This window comes from Mesoplodon densirostris, chromosome 20, assembly GCF_025265405.1.
Source record: "Mesoplodon densirostris isolate mMesDen1 chromosome 20, mMesDen1 primary haplotype, whole genome shotgun sequence".
Taxonomy (NCBI): Eukaryota; Metazoa; Chordata; class Mammalia; order Artiodactyla; family Ziphiidae; genus Mesoplodon; species Mesoplodon densirostris.
The window spans coordinates 6,225,956-6,250,345 of record NC_082680.1 but is presented as its reverse complement, the minus strand read 5'-3'; the positions used below and the strand labels follow the sequence as shown (position 1 = coordinate 6,250,345).

At 45.2% G+C, this 24,390-nt stretch overlaps 1 protein-coding gene across 3 annotated transcripts in view; it reads right to left on the bottom strand.

The window, feature by feature from the left end:
* MCPH1 (microcephalin 1) overlaps window positions 1-24,390 on the bottom strand; it is a 228,000-nt gene that overhangs the window by 138,504 nt on the left and 65,106 nt on the right. For all 3 annotated transcript variants that reach the window (XR_009530785.1, XR_009530786.1, XR_009530787.1), the window contains one exon: window positions 20,875-20,912. The gene's annotated coding sequence lies outside the window, so the exon portion shown is untranslated. The remainder of the gene's footprint in view (window positions 1-20,874; window positions 20,913-24,390) is intronic.

Genomic DNA, 24,390 nt, shown 5'->3' with positions numbered 1-24,390 from the left:
CACAAGCTTTTATTAGGTTCTTCAACTCTCTATTCCTCATAGAATAATTAGAACATTCTGAAGGATCAGAAGAACTAAATGCCACTTTCTGGATCAGAATCAATCAAATTAATTTTTTTCTTTAACATTCACTTTCACTTCTTAATATTTTGAGAAAATTTCCCAAGAAACATTCTTCAGCGGTCTCAAAAATTAATTTATTCACAGAGCATTTAATAAGCAAAAACACTAAACAAGGTATCCTTAACTTTTGGTTTCTCAAAAAAAAAAATTAAAGAGAGGGAAAACAACAGTTACTTCCATGTACAAGTGATATGAGAAGATCAGGATGAGCAGAAAGCAACCTGTAAGAGGGATTTTAGGTTGCACTTGAAAAACTGAATGATTCACTGCTGGTGTTGATAATTACAACTTCAATAGGAAGCTGATTTAACTTACTTGAGAGTATTACTAATCGTGTTGAAACCATTTATTAACATTCACAATGTCTTACCATAATTGTAATATTGTTTATTCCAAGTTTCTAAATAGCCAGGCTAACCAATCATTATTTTTGGACCTGTCTCCAGACCATACCACCTACCATATATAGTTGTTAAATTCAACTGCAGTTTTGGTACTAAGAATACTAGTGAGAACATAGCGGCTAAAGAAAAAAATGGGGGGGGGGGCTTCTTTGTGGGAAAAGTCAACAATATTCTTTGCATACAGAAGACTTCATATTGTATAAAATGCCAAGTGAGTGATTAAAATTCAAATCTGATGGTTAGAAACTTGTGCCACAGATTTAACCAATGGGAATCCCGTTCATTTCAAACAGGTCAAAAGTACACGTTATTTTCTCCTTTACTCATTGAAAAGAGATTGGGCTTGCCTTCATCACCCTCTGCCCTTCCACCCTTCCCCACACCAACGGGGGTAAGAAACTTGGTTTTGAGAGTCTGTGGAGGTATAGAAACATATATTCAGCATTTGCAAATTCCTTCTTTCCTATCCAAGAGTAGCAAAAATGGTCCTCACTAATTCTTTTGCTATTTTTAGCTAACGACAGAATTATAAAAATTAAATTATATTTTTCCTGTCAGATCTCACAGACTCTTTGCCTCAGTGATGAGAGTAATTGATTCTCTCAAACAACAAAACTTTAAGAGAATTTGCTACTAGGTCCATGGTTTCGACTTTTTCTAGAGGGAGAATAGCAATCTTTGTGTTTCTTCCACAAACAGACGGTATAATGTACTGGTTAAGAACACAGAACCCAGGCCACTGGGTTAAAGCAATGTCCACCTCTTCACAATTTTGTGACAAGAAGCAAGTCAGTTAACCTTTCTGTCACATGAAAACATTATACATCATCACAGATGACAAAAATATCTGTGTAGTTAATGAAACTGCTGTGGCAATAAAGTTGATTCTAGGTTAAGCTTCAGGAGAAAACATTGGGGCTATCAATAGTATAACTTTTAATAACCATATAATAGGGTGCTTAAGTCCTGAACACTGTGGAGCCAGAAAGCAGAGGAGGTCTAGTCTCCCAGAAGGACCAACGTGAACTGGCAAAGTTTCAAGGTAACGATGTTTGTTCCAAAATAAGTATTTCCAACACTTCTCAGAACACCAAGAAATGCTTTCTATAATGCCATCAAGTCATTTTAAAAATACAAACCTAGTCAGTAGTCTCCCTCAGTGAGGCAATTTTCCCCGTGATTTTAAACTTCAGGTGACAGTCACACACCACACAAGTAACCCTGTTAAAGCGTACGGCTCAGTGGCATCTAGTTTATCACCATGTTGTGCAAACCACTACCTCCTTCTAGTTTCGAAACTATTGCATCCGCCCAGGAATACACCCCGTACCCATTAAGTGATTACTCCTCAACCTGCTCTCCGGTCCACCCCGGTAACTACTCATCAGCCTCTGTCCGAGGATCCTCCTCGTCCAGATCCATCACAGGAAAGAGACCCCACAGTATGTGATCTTTTGGCTTCTTTTGCTTGGCATTGTGCTTTCAAGGTTCACATGCGTTATGATTTGAATGAAGACTAGTGACGGGTGTCAAAAAGTCCTGCCTACTAATATTAGTAAATCAATATCAACGGAGGGCTCACTGGACCCTCGCTGCCTTCCTCGTCACACAGCTGGGGAGTGGTAAGGCTGGCAGCAAAATTCACTTTCTTAGCCATTAATCTTTTAAAAACACCCAAGGTGGTGTGCAGTCACAGAATGAGTATATCCACGTTTAAGGCAGCAAAAATCAAAACATCCCCTAGGCTATCTCTGGAAGTAGATGCCAGAAAGTCTGTGGGCTACGAACGGAGGAAAGCTGAATTCAAAGCCCAAATCCACCATGTTCAAGCGCTGTGATCGTGAGCAATTTATCAGAACTGTTCAAGTCTCGGTTTCCACAAAGGACTGGTTATACTGACAAGCTGAGCGTAGGTAAGTCTCCTGACAAGATGGCCCCACCTCTTTAACTTTTCTACGTGACTAGCACCTTCTGGAAGCAGCACCATCTCCACCCTCAGACACGCTCACTGGGCGCCAGCCCCTCCCTACATGGTCCTGGGACCAGCAGCACCTGGGAGCTGGGAGCAGATGAAGAACCTGAGACCCAGACCCACTGAAGCAGAATCTGCATTTCAGTAAGAACCCCACGTGATCCACATGTTACTAAGGTTTAAAAAGCACTGCTCCAGCTGTCTCTGAAAAGGGGCTGGTGGGAGCACAGAAGGAAACCCAGAACTTAACACAGTGTATTTAACCAAGACGGAAAAAATAAGCAGTAAAGTACTAAAAATAAGTAGTTAAGAATTCTTCTCTCTTTTTAAGAGATATTAACTTACAGAGACTAAATACCAGATGGTAAGAGGAAAAAGAAGCTACATGTTGATATGTACCTTCTTACAAACAAGTTTGGCTATATCATATGCAGGCATTCAAGTTAGATTTATTCCGCTTATATTTTACCCCATCTTTTCAGGCTGCAAAAATGAAAATGGATTATTCTTGGATTTCAGAGCTTCACTGCTCATGATTATCCACTTTTTACATACTGCTAAGTAGAGAGCAGGGTGACCCAGCATTTTACCAGTGTAGTTAAATGTGAAGTCCAAACATCTTTATAAATAACACAAGCTCCACTTTTCTTATCAAAATGAAAACAAAGAAATAAATATAACACATTCCAACGTAACTAAAATAAATAGCAGAAACATCACTTCGTTGTATGAAAACAAAGTAGAAATTATTATTACCATCCCTGACAATAAACCAAATGTTATGGCTACTAACAGCAATCTCTATTTTTTGTTCTTTATGTGAATTTGAGTTATAAAGATTTTTTTCTTAAATGAGCATCAGGTCATCTTATTTTCATGAATTTTAATGAGAAACACATGAACTACATGGACACTTCTGTAATTTATAATGATGTACAGTATTTTTAAACGACATTTTTAGCTCATCAGAGGCAAGAATAAATTCCAAGATTTTTAAAAGAAATAACACTATGTTTAGTCATCCATCTGCTCACACACTGATTCAACTAGAAAGTGCTGTGTTCCACGTCCCATCCTGAGTCCTGGGCCACATAAGTAAAGACAGGCACAGCCTCTGCCCTCAAAGAGCTTGTAATCACTAAATAAATAACCAGTGTCTGCTAAAAAGGGGCTGCTTTAATGTTTCAAACCGTCAGTGTTTCACCCTAGTCCCTTGTACTAAGGAGGGTATGGCTGTCTCTACGCGAGGTTTTCTTTTTGTTTTGTTTTGGGGTTTTTTTTGTTTTTTGTTCTACGTGAGTTTTACTACCAAACAATACTGTCCACAGTTTAACAGTTGAAATAAGTGTTCGACTTCGACAGGCATCCACAAATATTAGAAACGCCTAAAAGGAAAAAAGTCCTGTGCATAACATTAACGCTTGTATACTAGTCTTTCTTGTTTTGCTGTCATCCAACGAAACCAAAATAAAAAAGAGTTATAGGAAACAAAGTTCAGTGGAGATGTGCTTCTCTATTCACTGAAGGACCCTCTCCAATGGTGTGCGATATGGCACATAGCAGGCAGCCTACAAGGAAGGCAGGATCAACCATGTGAAGGACGGAAGCGCTTCATTCAGCCCCAGCGTCACGAGAGCCCACAACCAGAGATCACACAACTGCATTTATGTGTCAAGGGTAATGTCTCAAGTCTGTGAACTCCCTGAGAATCACCAGTGTTTGATAAATTATTAGGTTATGCAGAACCTTAATATTCAAGCACAGGATATTTGTTCTTGCAAAAGAACAAGGACCAATTTAAAAGAACTAAGAAGTAGATCTATCAGGCATCTAAGGCAAGCTGCTATTTCAGTTGCCAAGATCCTTTTTTTCTTTTTTTTTAAAATGACTTTATTATTATTATTATTTTTTTTTTTTTTTTGCGGTACGCGGGCCTCTCACTGTTGTGGCCTCTCCCACAAGGCTCCGGACGCGCAGGCTCAGCGGCCACGGCTCACGGGCCCAGCCGCTCTGCGGCATGTGGGATCTTCCCAGACCGGGGCACGAACCCGTGTCCCCTGCATCGGCAGGCGGACTCTCAACCACTGCGCCACCAGGGAAGCCCTAACTTTATTTTATTTATTTATTTGTTTTGGCTGCATTGGGTCTTCATTGCTGCACACAGGCTTTCTCCAGTTGTGGCGAGCGGGGGCTACTCTTCGTTGAGGTGTGCGGGCTTCTCATCATGGTGGTTTCTCTTGTTGCGGAGCATGGGCTCTAGGCATGCAGGCTTCAGTAGTTGTGGCTCGCGGGCTCAGTAGTTGTGGCTCGCGGACTCTAGAGCACAGGCTCAGTAGTTGTGGCTCACGGGCTTAGTTGCTCCACGGCATGTGGGATCTTCCCGGACCAGGGCTTGAACTCATGTCCCCTGCATCGGCAGGCAGATTCTTAACCACTGCGCCACCATGGAAGCCCGAAAAAATCACTTTCAGTTACGTATTTCTTATTCTCCAGTTAGAAAAAAAGACCCTAAAAGGTTTTCTGTAGAGAACCTTCCAGGGCAATGAATTTTAGGAGAAACACATTGTGTGGATCATACATAAAAAGTATCAGGTAGGGCCTCCCTGGTGGCGCAAGTGGTTGAGAGTCCGCCTGCCGATGCAGGGGATACGGGTTCGTGCCCCGGTCTGGGAGGATCCCATATGCCGCGGAGCGGCTGGGCCCGTGAGCCATGGCCGCTGAGCCTGCGCGTCCGGAGCCTGTGCTCCGCAACGGGGGAGGCCACAACAGTGAGAGGCCCGCATACCGCAAAAAAAAAAAAAAAAAAAAAAGTATCAGGTAGCAAAATGTTGTCAATTACAGTTTTGAAAAACATACGATAGTTTTTTAAAATCCAGTATTTCTTGCATCCTCTCTCTTCAAAAACCTAATATTTCCACTAAAGCCCAATTCACAGAGGGTACTTGTGCAGGGATGAACAGAGCTCAAGTATGATGTTCTGTGGCAATTTATTCTAACTCAGGAATAGAGCTTAGAAACCTACAAGAATGCACAGTTAACAATGTCCCCAAGGTCACCGACAGATAATCTCAATGATGGAGAGCTGAACCTAATTTTCCAAAAGTTCCAGAGAATGAAATCATGGTTGCATTTTCTGATGAGAACCTGGAGGTAAGATATTCTGTGCTGCTGTTTAAGGAGAGAACTGCTTCACTGGGATGCCAGAAACACAGGTGAAAGTTTAGGAATCCAACACAAAGTTGCAAAGGTTAAATAATAAATATGTACCTTTAGGTATAACTGAAGTTTTTTCTAAAAATGAACTTTGAATTTGTGATTCAATTCCACATGGACTAAGTTGAGGTCCTAGAATTCTCAAGCATAAAGCGAGGAAGAGATAATCTGAAGTTAAGAAAAGTTAAGAACTGGCATTTCTACTTAGCTGCCCCTAGTTAAACAAAACAAAACAGAAACAGTGAGACCCCTGAAGGCCGTATTTTGAAAAGGATGGGCAGTAACAAGCCCCGCACAAAGGGAATCACTGGGTTTTCTCATGTGCAGCCTTGTGCGTTTACACTGTTTGCCAAATACGGTAACTTCTGCTTTAACATACACAACCTTAATCTAGTGTTTTTTTTCCCCTGCTAAAGCCAATAGATTCAGGTGCTTCACCAGACCAATTCCAATTCATCATAACAAAACCAAATTGTCAGGCCCCAGGAATGCTGTCTTTCAATGTGCCACGCTACGAGGCTTGAGTCACATTTCATGCTGCCCCGTCCGAACGCCAGGGGGTGCAGAGACAGTTCTACACTCGCTGTTCCCACCTCTTTTCTTACTATTAACTCTTCAACCCTCCTTATCGTTAAGCCTGATGCTTCCAAGGTCTCTGACCACATCCATGTGGTCAAACCTAATGGTCATTTCTCTGTCCTTTACCCTCGTCGCCTTTCAGAAGAATTCAGCACCGCTGGACACGCTCTGCTTCCTGAGACGGTTCCTGTTTGGCCTGAGAATCAGTTCTCCTGGTGGGTGGTCCACCTCTGTCACCTCCTGATCCTTCTTGGTTTCACTTGCTGGCTCTTCTTCCTTCTCCCCAGCTTCTACAGGTTGGCACAGCCCGGGGCCCAGTCCTAAGCTCACTGCCCTCCTCGCTCCCCAGGTACCACAGCTTAAATAGCACCTATGTGCTAATGGTTCCCAACTGGATATTTACAGCCCTCATCTTTGCCCTGAATAAACAAACAAATAAATACTGAATTACAGAAAATATAATTTGGTATTTATATTTTATACAATTTGATGTGATATCTCTATGTGGTTGTTTAATAGAAATCGCAAACCTAATATGCATAACCCAGAATTTTTTTATCATACCCCAAACCCTGCAAACATTTTTCTCCCCCGGTATTCCCCATCTCAGTAACTGGTACCACTGCCTACCCTACAGAATTCTCAATCATTTACAGCTGCTCAAGTAAAACATTTAGGCAGGAGGCACCTTGACTTCTCTATTTCCACACACCTATGTTATCCAAACCTGTCAGATCTTCCTAGAAAGTGTACCAACCTGATCCCGGTCACGGCCGTTGTGCCTTCTCACCTGGACGCTCATTAACCGCCTGCCTCGGGTCCCTCTGCTCTTGCCTCCCTGCAATCCATCCTTTACACGAAGCCAGAGAGAGAAAAGCCGGCCGTCCTCTTGTTAAAATACCCCGGTGGCTTCCCAAGCTCCTGGCCATGACCTACGAAGCCGAAGGCCTGTCCTCTGCGTCCTAACTAAGCGCCCCGGGCTTTGTCTCCTGCCGTCTCAGCCGTGGGACCTATCCAGCACCTTCGCACAGCGGAAGAACCAATTATCCACGTGAAGCTACGAATTCCAAAATGATGGTGGAACTCCACTCGTAACAGTCAGTGGCTGCGTTCCAGGGCTTCACAGCCTCCTCCCTCTAAAGATGACTTTCACCCCTCAAACTCCAGCACGGGTCACTCCCAGGTGACACTCACAGTCCTGTTCACACAACTTTCCAAGTGTTCTCGAGAAGGGCAACACCCAAGCCCCGGACTTTCTGGGCAAATCACTTTTTCCTATCTGTGCTCAGTGCTGAGGCCGTGGAGCTGGGAAAGCACTGCACCTCCCGGGTGGAAAGGGCACCCCAGGTCTGGCTGGGATGACAGGATGGCAGAGCAGGTGCAGGGTCCCCACAGACCCACTACTTCCTGCGGCTCCAGGGTGGGCAGAGAAGGACCTTGGGCACCGTCCAGGACCCACCGCAAGTGAAAGCAGCAGAGGACGCAGGCTCTGGGTCTGTCCACACGCAGAATCCATTATTTTAACAATGAAAACTTTTAAAGGAGGTGTACTGTGAGATGACTGTTTGTAGCCAGTGGCTAGGGTAATACCTTTATCAAGACTGTTTCAAAGACTCACATCCAAGTCTGGTGAGCTATTTTTCCTAGCGTCTCCACCACTAAACAGAACAATGTTTATTACCTCACAGGGTCCTGGAGACAGTGGATGTGAAAACGTTTTTTTAAAGTGTAAGTACTTCATCGAGGTATAATCTGTGGCAGAGTGAAAATAACTTGAATTAAGCCAATGAAGATTCAAAGACCCAAGCTGGAGATCTTATGTCATCAATGCCCAGCATGTGGCTGCAGCCAATAAATGTTTGCTGGAGAACTTAAGAAAACAGCTCACAAACCCTGGTGACAAGTGTGGTGTATAAAGTACATTCCGTCTCAAAATTATTCTAAGTTAATATGCCAACTTAAGGTTTAAAAAAAAAAAGAGAGAGAGAAAATAGTTTCAAGACGATTCCTTTTGAACAGTCCCGGGAAGGCAGGGATGTACCAGAACACCAGTGAAAACCCCAGATTCCAGTCTGGTTCTACCACTGGCTGTAATTTTAGGAGGGTGACTAAGCATTCTTCAGAGCAACACGACAGGCATGGGCTACAGGAACTATGTTTCATTCTAATTCGGTTGTTTTATTTCGTGCTCACGCCAATAACATACAATACGTCTTATCAAACTCATTGCTTACTGAGTTCAGTGTGAGAAAGCCAAAACTGAATCACATTATTTCAAGACAATTGACCCACTATGACATCACTTTTTGATTTATGAAACACTTGATGATACAGTGTTTTTCTGTTCTTCTGTTGAGTTCACTGCCTTGAAATGTGGCTGCAGAACTGATTTAGCTTCTAAGCCCTGGATTTGCATTTACAGGTGATGTAGCTTTAAGACCCTCTATCAAGCCTTATTCAAAAGCAGTCAGAATCAACACTTTTAGACCTGAACATAGAGGCTGAGTCACTCCTCTGTGGGCCTCTGAAAGGGGGCCAGAGCTACATGTACTGGGAGCAGCGGGGAGAAGCGGTGACAGGGCCCCTCCCCTCCCTGGACAGAGGTGGCAAGCAGGCAGAGCGGAATCACAGGTGAGTCAGCAGGAGCGTGGCAGACACCAGACAAGTGAAAGGGAGACAATTCTGCTAAAGAATTCGAAGAGCCCACGCTTGAACAAAAACCAACAAACACACTTCAGTCTAAAGGGACGCTTTGGTCAAACCGATTTCTCTGTTTTTCTGTTGTGTTACTTCCTGTCTCCTGTGAACAGGACACAGGCCTAATTTCTGTTTCTGATAGACAACTCAGCCACGAAGCAGGAAAAGCACAAGTTATTCTCTTTGCTGAAAACAGCAGAGTTAACAGTGGAAGTGGGAACTGTAAACAAGTAGAAAACACACACACACACACACACACACACCCCAGATTAAGTAAAAATTCAAACTGAATTGTGTTATAAAATCATCATGATTTTTTGGCTATGACTAACTGGACCACATACAACTGTCTAATTTTGAAGAGCTGCTAGAATTCTCCTTCACAAAAAATTTCCAGAGAATACCACACAAACCCTGGAATAAAAGCATTCCCAGCAATGCTTTTCTTGGAGGCAAGTCCATGGCGCTCGCCAAGAGGAGTATTTTAAGAACCCCCCCAAACTGCACTGGGGACAAGGAAAAAGGAGGCAGACCACAGGGCGAGAGTCACTCCTTCTGCACAAAGGCAACATGACCCTTCAAGTACGTGTGTGGGGTCTTCACACCTTGACCCTAAAAGAAGCTGCCGCCTGTGAAGCTCCTGTCCTAAGTCGTGAACAAGTTGCAGATGAGTCTTAAACTGTGCACTAAACTTCAGAAACTAGCTGGTGTGGCTTTGTAAGCGGCAGGGGCAACTTCTGCCTCTCAAAATAGTTTATCATGTTTGTCCGATTGATTTTGTTTAGAAAATTGATGGAGGAGGCCATTCAAGAAGCAGCAAGGATGTCTGTCTTATTTAAGATGGAGCTGAACAGGGAAAGGGATTCGGTTCATTTCTACAGTTTTTTTTAAGGCAATCATCTTTATTAGTATCAATGAACACGTCATGCCCGCAAGAGGAAACCTTTGAGTCATCACAATTACATGACCAGGCATGTTTTGTTAAGCCACGGTGCATCCTGTGCTTTTTGATTTCCCAGGGGTCGGTGCTTTTCACGAATAGTGAGCACTCGGGCATCGCTGGTGAGCTGTTTCCATAGAGAGACACAAATCCCCAAAGTATCCCTAAACTCTGAGGGCTCTCCCTTGGAGCACTAGGTCTCTGATGGTTCTGGAGAAGCTTAAAATAACAATATATGAAAATCAGTACCACGGTGGCCTCAGGAGAAGTGGTGTCCCCAATACACTGAAATCCTCAGCATAAGGAAAGAGGCTCTTCTTGGGTCCCCCAAAGGCCAGACGCAGACCACCCCTGTTCCAGCCTTCTCTCACAACCTCTTCCTCAATAAAGGGGCCCCGGATCCTCTTCTCCTAGGAGCGCAAACAACGTTTACAAGCTTTTGTGGGTGTTCCCCAGGACCAGCCGTGGAATGAATGGACGGGTCCACGGCCAAGGGTTCACTGGTCCAGAGCACGTGTCTTTTGTCAATTTTAGGGTTAATACGTTCTTTCCGTACACAAGACCACGGGGACAGGATGTAAGAAGTGATTTGTACAGCTCTTGCAGGGGATTAATAAGTTATTTCCGTTGTAAGGCTAACATACGTTAGGTCCTTACTTTTGCCAGTCACCGTGAAGAGCTCTGCACACCTTTAACTCTTAGCTTTCACACAATCCTGTGAAGGACATCCTGTCACTAGGTCCCTTTCCCAGATGAGGAGCTGCGGCTCAGTGAGATGGAGCATCTTACACTAAGGCTGCCCTGCGGGAAGGTGCCCGCCACCCAGGCACCTCAGCAGAGTCTATTCCCATTTTATGTGGGGATGGATTAACTTTAAATCCCCAAATCCCGGGGCAGCCAGGTGGCTCACCATTTAACTGTCTCGTACTGAATTTTTTTTTTTTATTACAACTGATAAAACATCGGAGGCCTGGACATTGTATTATAGTTCTATGGGTCTTCCTCTATTTCAAAATAAGGTAAACACACTGCCGATTTATACGTGGAAAATGATGATGACATAATGGAAATATATGGGAACCTCCACACAGAGCAAGCACGTATGGATTTACATATGTGTGCGGATGTGTGTTTTCAATGCAATCATTTAAGGGCCTTGTCATCCCATTCTTTCTCTCTGAACAGCTACCTGCTGATTCCTGTCTTCTTAGCAGAAGGCATTGGATGTACGAGATACTAGACAAACAAAACATAGGACCTGTCAGAAGTCGGATCTTACAGAAGAACCTGTGGCTTAATTAGTGCCTTAGCAAGGGCAAAATACTCTTAGATTTTGAGGCAGCTGCTTTGCCACTGTTTGAAATCACTATACTGGTAAGTAGAATGTGTTGCTTAAAATTACCACTTGAATGCTTTCCTACACTAGTGTTAAAACCCCGAGGAAGGCTCCCCCGCCCCAGTCCTGCCCTTGCTCCTGTCCTGGGGGGTGCACACCCTCCCCTCCTCCGCGGGGGGCCAGCACCACCGGTGAGCACCGCGTCAGGAAGGACATGAACAGACTGGGGACAGTTGGAGGCCCAGGGCAACCGACCCTATTCTTTCTGTAAGCGTTTCCTTTTCAATTTTTCTCAACGTGCTCTGTTTCTGAATGGTCTGTCTCCTCATTTACAAGGACCTATGCCCATTCTGAGGACTAGGAATTTTACATGAAGGTGTGGGCAGGGTCCCTGCTGGGGGGGCCCCTGAGGGAGAACGTGGTCCAGGCCTCCCTCCTGGAGCTGCTAGGAATCTCGGGCTCCTTGGCTTGCAGACACGTCACGCCAAGCTCTGCTCTTCACACGCCTTCCTCCTTCTGTGTCTTCCTAAACCTTTAGAAAGCCTGTCCTTACAGAATTCAAATCAATTAAAAGTCATCAGCCGGGGACACAATAAACAGTGTTACATGGCCTTTATAGAATTAATGCATTTGTGCATGGGGGAGAAGGCAGGATAATGGCGCCCACAGCTGTCCACAGGCGGGTCCCCAGGATCTGTGAATGTGTTACGTTCCACGGTGACAGGCACTTTACAGATGCAATGAAGTTAGTGACCTCGAGATGGGAGATGCTCTGGATTATCCAGGTGGGCTCCATGAGACCACGAGGGTCCCAATAAGTGAAAGACGAAAGCGGGAAATCACAGATTTGGCTATGGAAGCAGAGGTCATGACCTAATCACTGGAAGGGGACACGAGCCCAGGGACATGGGTGGCCTCCAGAAGCTGGAAAGGGCAGGAAACAACTGTTCTCCTAGAGCCTCCAGAAACCTATTTCAGATTACTGACCCCTGAAACTGTAAGAAAATAAATTTATGGTTTGTTTTTTTTTTAAGCCTCTGAAGAATTTGTTACAGCAGCCACAGAAAACTAATACAGTACCATGGATCCTGAAGCAGAAGAAATTATTCAAGGTGATGCTACCTTGTGTTATTTAAGAAAATCGGCCGAGTGGGCTGACTATCTGGCAAGGGTCCCATGGGTGACACGGTGGCTCCTGGGGCTACCGTCACCTGTACTCAGCTGCAGGGAGTCAGGGGGAAACAGGGGCAGCCGCTGTGTCAAACTGCAGGGCCACTCATGCCGGATTCGTGGATCCGGTGATGCCTGGTGCTGGGTGGATGGCTCGTCCCTGAGCTGGTGCCTCGCACAGCTCTATGATGTCTGCCTGGGTGCGCAGGAGGAAAGAGAAGCCTCCGCACGCACCCCTCTAAATCATTATGGGTCTTTGCTAAGTCATCTTCTTAACAGCTGTTGTGTGGTCGTCCAAGTCCACAACCCCGGGATTATCCCACTCCTCTGCCCTCACAACCTGCAGCCCACCCATGAGAAAGCCTTTGACCTTGACCGTCACGAGAGCATCCAAATCAGAGCGCGTCTTGCCACCGCTACCCCTCCTGCCACCCACTCCGAGCTGACCCCAGCAGCTGCCAGCGGGTTCCCTGATGCCATCCTGCTCCCCTGCAGGGAGCTCTCCACACAGCAGCCACATCCTCTGAGAAACACAAGTCAGATCACGTCACTCCCAGGATAGAAACCTTCCCATGTCTCATCACGACACAAGGAATAGGACACAAGCACTTCACCACCGTTCCCGTCACGATCTGGCTGTCCCATCTCATCTGCTGCTGCTTTTTCTCTTGGTGTACCCCAATCCGACCCTCTTGTCATTCCTCAAAGACACCATTCCTGCTTAGGGATTCTGTCCTGGTATAACGTCTGGGGGCTCTCAGTCAGGGTCTGTAGTGCCGACCTTATAGGACCCGTCTGGGAACGCCAAGAGCCCAACAGCTGGAGGCCCAGGGTGCTGTGGAAATATATAGGAGTCTCTAAACAGAACCACCCTTTGTCTGGGTAGTTTGTGTTCTTATTTTTGAGGTGTGAGAGCTTATATATTCCGGATGTAAGTGCTTTGTCAGATGAGATTTGCGAGTATCTTCTCCTGGTCCTTTCATAATATTCTTCACAGAGTCACAATTTTTAATTTTGATGAAGTATAACATTAATCTTTTCTCTTACACATCATGCTTTTGGTGGTGTATCTAAGGACTTTTCGTGTAAACCAAGGTCATGAAGATTTTTATCCTATGGTTTACTTCTAAGAGTTTGATCATTTTACATTTTAGTCTGTGATCCAGTCTGACGTAAGTTCTGTGCAGAGCATAAGGTTCTAGGTTAATTTTTTTGTATACAGATGTCCAGTTGCTCCAGCGCCATTTGTTGAAAAGACTGTCCTTTCTCCACTGAATGGCCTTTGCATGTTCATCAAAACCAGTGGCCGTTTGCCTGGGTGTATTTCTGGACTCTCCGTCTGTTCCATTATGTCTGTCCTTTTGCTGAGACCACATCGTCTTGATTATTGAAGTGTCAAAGGATACCTAAAGATCAGGTAGTGTTATACCTCCAACTACTTTTTTTTTCTTTTAAATTTTATTTATTATACGAAAGCCATACACAAGTAATATAGAAAATTTGGAACTTACAGGAAAACCAAAGAGGAGAATTACAACTACTTTATTCCACCATCCACAGATAATCACTATTATTAACATTTTGTAATATGTCCTCAGTCTTTTTATCTGTTTTATGTACACAAGTACACACCTATATTAAAAAAAAACCCAAATTGAGACTACATAATACTCACTACTTTTATAACCTTTTTTAATGTTCAAAGAGCATTTTTCTTTCTAGTCAAATGTTCTTCTACGTGACTTTTAAGGGCTGTGCAGTACTCCGCCATCTGGATGGATACACAATAATTTACTTCAGCAATTCCCTACTGAAAATTTTCATTACAGCAGAAAAGAAACGAACCTCCAATCAGACAGTCACTTTCCTTTTTTTCTCTATTGCAATGCTGGGATGAACATCCTATAAGTAAATCTTTAATGATCTACTTAAGATAAATGACTGAATGTAGAATTATTATGAAGTCAAAGGCCATGGAAACTTTTAGGGTGTTTGCCACTATCACCAAACTGACATCAGGAAGCCTGGACCACTTGGTACCCCATATGCAACGTGTGGGCTGTTATTTTAGTACTACTTTGCCGATAACTGCGTCTTATTTTCCTGCTGTGGTTTGCTGCGGGAAAAGTGCTCTCCTTTCGTTAATTACTAATGAAGCACACATTTCTCCCCGTGGTTCTATCTGTTTGGACATCGGTTATGAGTCGGCAGGTAGGTCCTCTCACCGCCGTCTTCTGTTCCTTGAGGCTGTGTGTATAAAAATCCCAGGGTGGGGAAGCGGAAGCAAGATGAAGCCAAGGACACCTTCACGTGGCCCCATCTCTGGGCCGAGTGGGAAGACTGGAGACAATCGAAGAGGCAAGTAGATGGCTGGATGCTTGTCCTGGATGGCAGTGGCTGTCACCCTCCTCCTGGGGTGCTCCTGGTCTCTGGGGGCCCCTCTGTAGGACGCCCAGATGGGCCTATGCTCTCCAGGCCTGGTCCTTCCCTGGCCTTCTGTTTGCCTCTGTGTCCCCAGTCTGCTACTCCTCATTTCTGCCCCAGGACGGGCGAGGATGGCAGAGCTACACACGCAGGGCTGCAGGGAGACCCTGTGGCCCGTGAAGCGAGGAGGGAGAGAGGACAGAAGCGAGGTCCAGGGACAGAGCGACCTTTGCAGCCTGCGAGTGGACTCAGACTGCCCACCCACTGGACCGCAGTCCTGCGCACATCCAGCTTAGCCCGCAGAAGCGTGGGTTCAGTGACCTGCGGGCCCCTAAATCTCTGTTTCTCATAAATGGAGACTAGGACCCAGCTCCCTACATGCCTCCTGCCCCCAAACAGAGCAAACAGCTTCCTGCAGCCCTGAACTGAGTCACCGTCTCAGGCCGGGAGCCTGGGCCAAGGCCGAGCCACACCAGAGCGCAGGAGTGGGACTGGGTCAGGAGCTGGGGGTGGCAGGTTCACACCGCCTGAAGCCCCAGAGGGGGGTCACGTCCCACAGCCCACCTCTCCTGGATGAAGGACGGGAGAATTTCCTGCCTGCACAGGCCTGAGCTGAGTCTCACACACTGTTCTGGAAAGTAAAGTGAGGGAAGAAAGAGCAGGGGCCGCTGCAACGCCACGGGGCCTGCGACCTGCTCTGGGGGGTGTGCGTGGGGAGGCCGGGACCACCTCTGCCTGGTGGGAGGTCAAAGCTGAGGCTGCACTGCCGCCAGCCCCTCCCCAGCTCCCCCAGCTCCTGGGGCCAAGGTCAGAGGTGGGGAGGGACAGCAGCTTCTGCGAAAGCTGCTTTGTTCCCACTGCAGCGGGAGGAGCGCCTGGGCTCTGAGCCTGCACAGGTGGCTCTGATTCCCTCGGGCAGGCTCAGCTCTGTGACTCCCCACCTCGGGTGGAGAAGCGGGGACGCAGGCGGGTCTGAGGGTCCCACGCAGATGTGAGTATCCCTGAATCCAGAGTCTGGGCCAGGCTAAGGAAATAAATACAGGGAAAGACAAGAGCGGGGGATGACTGCTCAGATGGGAGTGTCCGTGTGACCTTCTCCCTGAAGAGGAGCTTACTTTAGGGCGTCACCTGGAGAGGCCACTAGGAAAGGATGGGCACAAGGAACAAGGGGGGAGGGACACTTGGGTAGAGGGTAGAGGGGGTTCCCTGTGCTTCACTTTGTCCCGCTGTCACACGACGACCAGCCAAGCCTGCTAGTCAGAGCCTCTCCCCACCCCCGTTCAGCTGGGCTCTCTAGTCTGCAATTGTTCTCTCCGGCTGGTCAGGCTGGCTGAAGGCTCTCCAAGTGGACAGGGTCCCCTTCCGGAAGGGGTCAGCACTCCCAGCTCCGTCGCCTTCCAGATGAGGGGAAGCAGCTCCTCTTCCTGGAAGCCAGGGGCAGGGGGCCTGAGCCTCCAGCTCCGTCCTTCTCTTTCAAAACTGTTTCATCTACTCTGTTCCTTTTTCTCCATATACACATCTTAGAGTCAGCTTGTCTGTATTGTCCAAGAATTCTCCTGTGAGTTTGAGTGGGAACGTGTTAAATCTGCAGATCATTTTGGGGAGGACTGGCATTTTAACCCCACCGAGTCTTCCAATCCATGCGCACAGTATGTCTCTCTGTTGTCTGAAATCAGTGTTTTGTCGTTTCCAGCACACAGATGCTGCGCATCTCTTTATGTTCGATCTGTACATAAACACCTCACTGTTGACCTTGTATTACTGTATCCTTGTTTCCCGACAATTTGCTGAACTCACTTATCAGTTCTGAGAGCTTTTGGGTACAGATTTCTTGCAGTTGTCTACATAAGCAATCATACTGTCTAAGAACAGAAGTAGTCTCACCTCTTCCCCTCTAACCTAAATGCCTTTTATTTCGTTTTCTTGCCTTATTGCACTTAAGCCATTCACTTACGTCATGTGGGCAAGGCTCCTCCCTCAGGGCAGGAAGGCCCGGGCGGGGAGTCTTGTCTGAGCACTGGAATTTTATCAAATAGCATATGCTTTGCTTCCTGCCTGGCTCACAGAGAGCGGTTAATCCCACGGAGAGTGGTTCATTCCACATATGGTTACCAGAAGTTAAATGTGCACCTGGCTCCGTTTCTATGTGTGATTAGTGGGAGAACATTGGCAGGACACGGAGCAGAAACACAGGGGGCACCCAGGCAGCGGTCTCCACGCCTGGTGGCAGTAAACGCTGGCCCTCATGTCTGACCTCTCTGCTGGCTCCACATTCCAGGAGAACAGGCTGGGCACAGAATCAAGTACAGCTGCCTGGCTTCATAAAATATAAAGAACATCTCTCCCTCTGAGACACCAGGGAAGGAAGAGGTGACTGATAAACAGAGACACTGTGAACTGGAGAGAAAGCAAATAGGATATGCATTCACGGAAGCTGGAGTTATTAATGACATTTCATACAAATAAATGTGGGTCGGTACTCAGACATAATTAGGTAAGGTAATCCCCAATTGCCGCCAATGCAAATAGGACTTTTGGGGGGAATTTCAGCCTTCTCCACTTCATGACTCTAAGCACTAGTGTCCTAAACCTCTTGTACTGGACCGATGCAGGGTTAAATCATGACAAGGGAAAAAGACCACCGCTGTTCTTGAAAATATATCTACAGTTCGTTTGTGTATTGTAATTCTACCAGTTTAAATTAACACAGTATTAATACAACACCATGCTTAGGGGAAGGAGAAGGGAGGCTGGGTACTTAGCAGATGCAAAATGGAAACGCAAGTAACAAATGATGCTACCCTCAGACAGCAACGCTTTGGAGTGACCACAGGTTGGGGATCAAAGTAAAAACAGAAAGAGTAACACACAATTTCAATTTCAAGAATAATGAAAACAATGATTAACCCCCCCCCCCAAAACCCTACATTTAATGCAGAGAAATAAGGGCAAGTAATGTTAAAGATAGATATGCATAAGATAAAACATATCCAAACAGGATTCAATGAACATGTTTCACCCTAAGTAAATCCATCTGTGAAAACAATCACTGAATTCTTTTGGCTTTTTAAACCATCGTTAACATAGGTCACATTATTTCTTGGTCAAAAACGGAAGAAAGTGCATTCGACTGTGAGAACACGCACTGGGCCTTTTCAGGCCAAGTCTGCCCTAATCTTATATCTGCCCGTGGCTGCCAGGTCTGTATCTGGAAGGCTACCTGCCCGTCCTCCTGGGGACCAGCAGTGGCTGGAGGTGAGGAGAGCCAGAGGGGCCAGAGCAGGAGGAGAGAGAGCGTGATAACACAGATGCAGGGCCACCACTCGGCCTGACCAAAGCCATGGGACGCCCTGTTTCAGGACACTAACCCAAACGCATACTTCGCTGACGCGGCGGCTTACCCGCTCGAAGGAGAGCATCCAGCAGCCGCTTGCGATGCCCCGCAGCACGTTCTGGGTGTGGCGGGGCTCGCTGGTGAGCACGTGCGTGGGGCAGCCACACGCCTCCCCGGCCAAGGAGAAGCCCTTCAGTTTATCCACAACCTGGTTGGCCACATTCTGCTTTCTGCCAAATAGAAAACCCAACGCAACGGATGTGCTTCCTGAGCAGAAACATCGAGGTGATGGCAATGAATTAAAATGTAAAAAACCGGAAGAGTTCTACATTGATGTCGGCTATGGTGCTCATGTCAATTTCTTTGCCGTCGATGACTTGAAATGTAGGGAAATAAAAAATTTCAGATCTCAACTCCAACCATCTATTCTAATGGATGAGAAAACGGTGGCCCCAAGGCTACCAGGGGTTTCCCCATGTGCCCGGGGTGGGGCAGGCCAGTATCCCACACCAGACCTCCTGACACCTGCCCAGACACCACGGCAATTATTTACTTCTGTGTCCCGTTTGAACCAATTTGTGCATGGTCAGGACCAAGCTTCTCACTCATTTTATTCTGAAAATATAACATTTGCCGAGAGTCAAACACATTGCTTTTCTACTAAGAGGGGGAAAAAGGGGCCCTTTTTATTAAGTCATCAGATCAAATCTCAGGGCAAATTTCACAAAGCCCATCAGTGTTTATCTTCTGGTCTGTCATTCCACTAATGCCTTAAGAACGCTTTTTTTTCTCTTTAAATATCCTTCCTCTCTAACTTCCTTCCCAAACAACCCTCCACTTTTCCTCTCCCTCAGTCTCCAGGAAAGTTTTGGAAATCCCCGATGAAACACAAACAATATGTAGGCTTTCTGAGCCACACTATGACGTGCACAGTGAGTTAAGAAATAAACTTCTCTCTACTCCAAAAATTATACTCCAAAGGGAAGGAGGCAGGTTTGTCCATGCTTGTGCAGACCATCTCTGACAATCCCCCATCCGCTTTACGGCATTTCTTATTTTTATCACCAATGAACTTGGGTTTGCCAATCACAAGGACCCGTTTCTCCACTTGTGAAATGAAAGGCTTGACCTCTACCCTGGTGAGAAGTTCTCAGGGATCCCCAGGGTACAGAAGATGGACGGGTCAAGGCTGGGTCCCATCACCACTTCAACCAGAGGAACTGCGCTTATTGGGGTTGTGGAAAATATTAAACTGGGGGGACAAAAGGCAAAGAAAACAAAAACAAAAACAAAAAGAAGTGAAAACCTCTAAGCCAGGTGCTCTTCAGAAACCTCGTTCGTTGCTGCGTATCTATGATATTCTCATTCCAAGTCTGGGAGCTGCTGGTTATTTGTAGATGTGCTAATCAATAACAAGGATCTTTTCAAGACATGGCTAATCAATATGGCCTCAGAACGTGTCTAGGTCTTGTTCTTACCTTCAGACAAGAAGTATATGTGGGGCAAGAAAGAATAAAAAAGAGAATATGGCCTAAATGAAGAGTTTGATTTTCAGACCTTCAACTGGGAAAATAACTAGTTATCAGTGTTTTTATTTTTTTCACTTGGGGCAAAACTATAGACTTTAAAAAATGCTAGACCCAGGGCTTCCCTGGTGGTGCAGTGGTTGAGAGTCCACCTGCCGATGCAGGGGACATGGGTTTGTGCCCCGGTCCGGCAAGATCCCACATGCCGCGGAGCGGCTGGGCCCGTGAGCCATGGCCGCTGGGCCTGCGCGTCTGGAGGCTGTGCTCCGCAACGGGAGAGGCCGCAACAGAGAGAGGCCCACGTACCGCAAAAAAAAAAAAAAAAAAATGCTAGACCTGTATTCAACATTAATTTCTGTATTAGACTATTTAGGATGACCAATATATTTCACAAGACATTAACAGAAATTGTGAGTGTGCTCCTTTTTCACTAGATCATGTGGTTTGAACAACAGTCCTTTTAACTTCATGCCACAGGTGGAAAGGGATCCTACTACACAAAGTGTTGGAAGCATGCACTCTTTTTGCAGCCTGTTTTTCACTGAGATGCCCCAATGTTTTGATAAATGTCTTAAAGCCCTAAAACCTCTGATAGATATAAAAAACACAGTTTTCCCATTTGAACAAGAATTCAAAAATCTGTTGCAAAGAATATGGCACTGTATTTTTGTTGGATGTGCTATATCGTGCTAAAAGTTTAAGGATGGTGATAAGAGCACGCCAGCAAGCTGTGAACTCTCCCACAAGATGTGCACACAGCTGCTTTAATGCAGCGGTAGAAAGCTTACCGCCAAAGCGTTTCTTTAAGACCTTTAAGGGAAATGCTTCCACCAGTGAGGCTCCACTTACGGGGCCTTCATGGGGTGGGGATGGTGGACATGCAGAGCCAACAGGTACGAGACAACAAGAGGAAGAGCAAATACTATGACGCCTCTAAATGCTGTCCAAACCACTCAAGAGGTCTTCAGTGCTAAACTGTTCACAGTCTTTTAACTCTTTCATTTCAGTGATCTTCTAACTCCAATACTAATTATAGAGAGTAACAGCAATACAGCACAGAGGTATGAGCAGCCCAAGAGCACAGCAGCACAGTATATGAACAAAAACTCTAAAATTTTATATTGAGTAGAAAGTTATCAAAACAATGAGTACTTACTCAGATGGCATGCTTGTCATGACTAATGTTCTTGTTGGCTAGAGATGTCAAAAGAGAAGGAACAAAAAACAGTCAAAAATATAAAAAAATATTTTTCCCACAGAAATAAACTTTAATATGTTTTCTGAAAAGTTACATCACTTAAAAGTAAACATTTAAGCATATATCAAAGGAAAAAAACTTTATATTCCTGGAAAAAAAATAGCCCAAGAGATAGAAACTCAGACACTATCCCCAAACCAACCCAAAATAATCCAGGACATGAGGTGGAAGAGAAAAAAAGTTTCCCTCCTGAAGTTTGTTCTACCAGTTGGCTAGCAGACCTCCCAAAGTGCCAAACTGTGAATAAACTTCCAAGGAAGGAGAGGGTAAGAAAGGCATTTTTCTTGCAGGCTTAGAAACCATTTTTCTTAAGGCTTCTAGGCAACCATTTTCTTGTCTTGGACATAGGTACACAGTAGTATGTGTACCTGAGTCAAGCAAATTCTTTAACTCCTTCCACACAAAAGCACAGATAATGGGACTGCTTATTTATGTGTTGGCATCTCCTATTAATTGGAAACGTAAATTTTTAAAAATAAAAGTTTAAAAGTACTTTTTACTTATATAAGAAATGCATGCTGATGGCAAAGAATTAAATGCTTTAAAAATATGTAATTAGATATATAAATTCCCCCATAGTTCCACCAGCCAGAAATGACAATCATTTAATAACAATAATTTGGTATATATTAAGCCAAATGTTCTGTTCATTTAAAAAACAAATGTGAACACACATTATCATACACTCTTTCAGCTCATATGATGTACTTCGAATGCATCCAGCTGCTTGGTATAACCACGAACCCACCAGCGCACACGTGTCGGTGCCCTGAATGGTCCTGTGCATGAATGAGGAACCAAAGACACCCAGAGGACCTGGGGACACATGTTGGGACTGAAGGGCCTGTGAGCCCCATGGGTGTATTGAGGGAGCGTGGAGGAAGAGGTAAGACGAATGAAAAAGATACTCAAAAGAAGCCCTCTCACAAGTGGCAGAAGAGCTACCCAACAATGGATGACGCTGCCCTATCCTTTAGATAACCCTCTGAATCATCCCGTGTCAGCTCTCCTCTGTTTCAGGAGCACAGATCCCTGGGTTGAGTCTGGAGACAAAGCCTTCACGGAGGAGTCTCTCATCGCTGAGTAAGCGTCTGGCTTCAGTGTCACCCTGGAATGATGACTACACAGGCCCAGTGGTGTGGGCACATCCAAGTAAAACCCAGAAGGAGGCCATTCCAAGGCACTTACTTTCTTCTGGGGAACCATCCAAGGACGCGTGTAAGGTTTCATCAGTGGGAAATACTCATTTCTAGAACGAAGGGATGAAGGGGAATGGGAAGAGGAAGTTCTCCTGACTTCGGCATCACTAGGCTTCGTCTCCGTGACTGCACCTCAGGCTGCTTCTCTTCTTTACCTACACTCACTCCCCACGTGGCCTCTCACACAGCCTCTGGGCTTTATACAGCAGCAACACGCCGAGCAGTCCCAGTTCCACATCTCTAGCTCAGACCTACTCCTTGGTGCCCTGACTCAAAGACTCTACTGTCTATCTGACTCCTCTGTCAGGAGGGCCAATAAGGATCTCAAATGTGACATGTCCAAACCCAAGCCACTGCTCTAGTCAGGCAATTAAGCAAGAAAAAGAATGAAAAGACATCCAAATGGGAAAGGAAGAAATAAAACTACCTCTGGTCACAGATGAGAAGGTCTTACATGCATGAAAAAGAAACTAAGAAACCAATTCCATTTGTATAGCATCAAAAGAATAAAATACTTAGGAATAATTTAATAAAGAAGATGCAAGCCTTGTACACTGAAAAAAATTTTTTAATTGCTGAAAAAATTAAAGATGACCTAAATAAATGGAAAGACAGCCTGTGTTCATGAATTGGAAGACTTAATATTATTTAGATGACAATACTTGCCAAAGCAGATTCAATGTAATCTCTATAAAAATTCCAATGGCAATTTTTGTAGAAATGGAAAAATCCATCCTAAAATTCACATGGAATTCCAAGAAACCCAAGTAGTCAAAACAATCTGAAAGGGAACCACAAAGATGGAGGTCTCACACTTTCTGATTTCAAAACTTACTTACAGGGACTTCCCTGATGGCACAGTGCTTAAGAATCCTCCTGCCGGGCTTCCCTAGTGGCACAGTGGTTGGGAGTCTGCCTGCCGGTGCAGGGGACGCGGGTTCGGGCCCTGGTCTGGGGGGGGTCCCGCATGCTGCGGAGCGGCTGGCCCCGTGAGCCACAATTACTGAGCCTGTGCGTCTGGAGCCTGTGCTCCACAACGGGAAAGCCCGCGATGGTCAGAGGCCTGCGCAACGCGATGAGGAGTGGCCCCCACTTGCCGCAACTAGAGAAAGCCTTCGCACAGAAACGAAGAGCCAACACAGCCATAAATAAATAAATAAATAAATAAAAACATTGATTTATTTAAAAAAAAAGAATCCTCCTGCCAGTGCAGGGGACGCAAGTTCCAGCCCTGGTCGGGAAAGATCCCAAGTGCCGCAGAGCAACTAAGCCTGTCCGCCACAACCCCTGAGCCTGCGCTCTAGAGCCCGCGAGCCACAACTACTGAGCCCACACGCTTACAGCCCGTGATCCACAACAAGAGGAGCCACCACAATAAGAAGTCCACATATCACAACGAAGAGTAGCCCCCGCTCGTCGCAAATAGAGAGAGCCTGCACGCAGCAACGAAGACCCAATGCAGCCAAAAATAAATAAAAATCAATCAATCAATCTATAAAAACAAAACAAAACAAAACTTACTACAAAACTACAGTGTTCAAAGTGTATGGTACTGTCATAAGGATAGATATGAAAATAGAATTGAAACTCCGGAAATAAACCCTCACATCCATGGTCAACTGATTTTTTACAAGGTTGCCAAGACTATTAATGGATAAAGAATAGTCTCTTTGACAAATGATGCTGAGAGAACTGGATATCCACATACAAAAGAATAAAACTGGATCTTTGCCTTACACTATATACAAAAGTTAACTTGAAAAGACATTTCTCCGAAGAAGATAAGCAAATGGCCCATAGCACATGAAAACCACTAGTCATTAGGGAAATGCAAACCTAAACCTAATGAGATACCACTTTCTAGCTACCAGGATGGTTCCAACAACAAAAACAACAACCAAAAAAGAAAACCTCCCAAAACAACAAGTGTTGATGATGGTGTGAAGTTGGAAGCCTCATATGCTGCAGGCTGGAATATAAAATGACGCAGCCACTGTAGAAAACATTTGGTGGTTCCTCAAAAAGTTAAACACAGAATTACGATACGACCAGCAAATTTACTCCTGGAATACATCAAAAAGAATTGAAAACAAGGACTCATATACTTGCATGTGAATTTTCACAAGAGCATTACTCACAGGAGCTAAAAGGTGAAAACAACCCAAGTGTCCATCAATAGGTAAATGGATAAACTAAATTTGGCATATACATACAA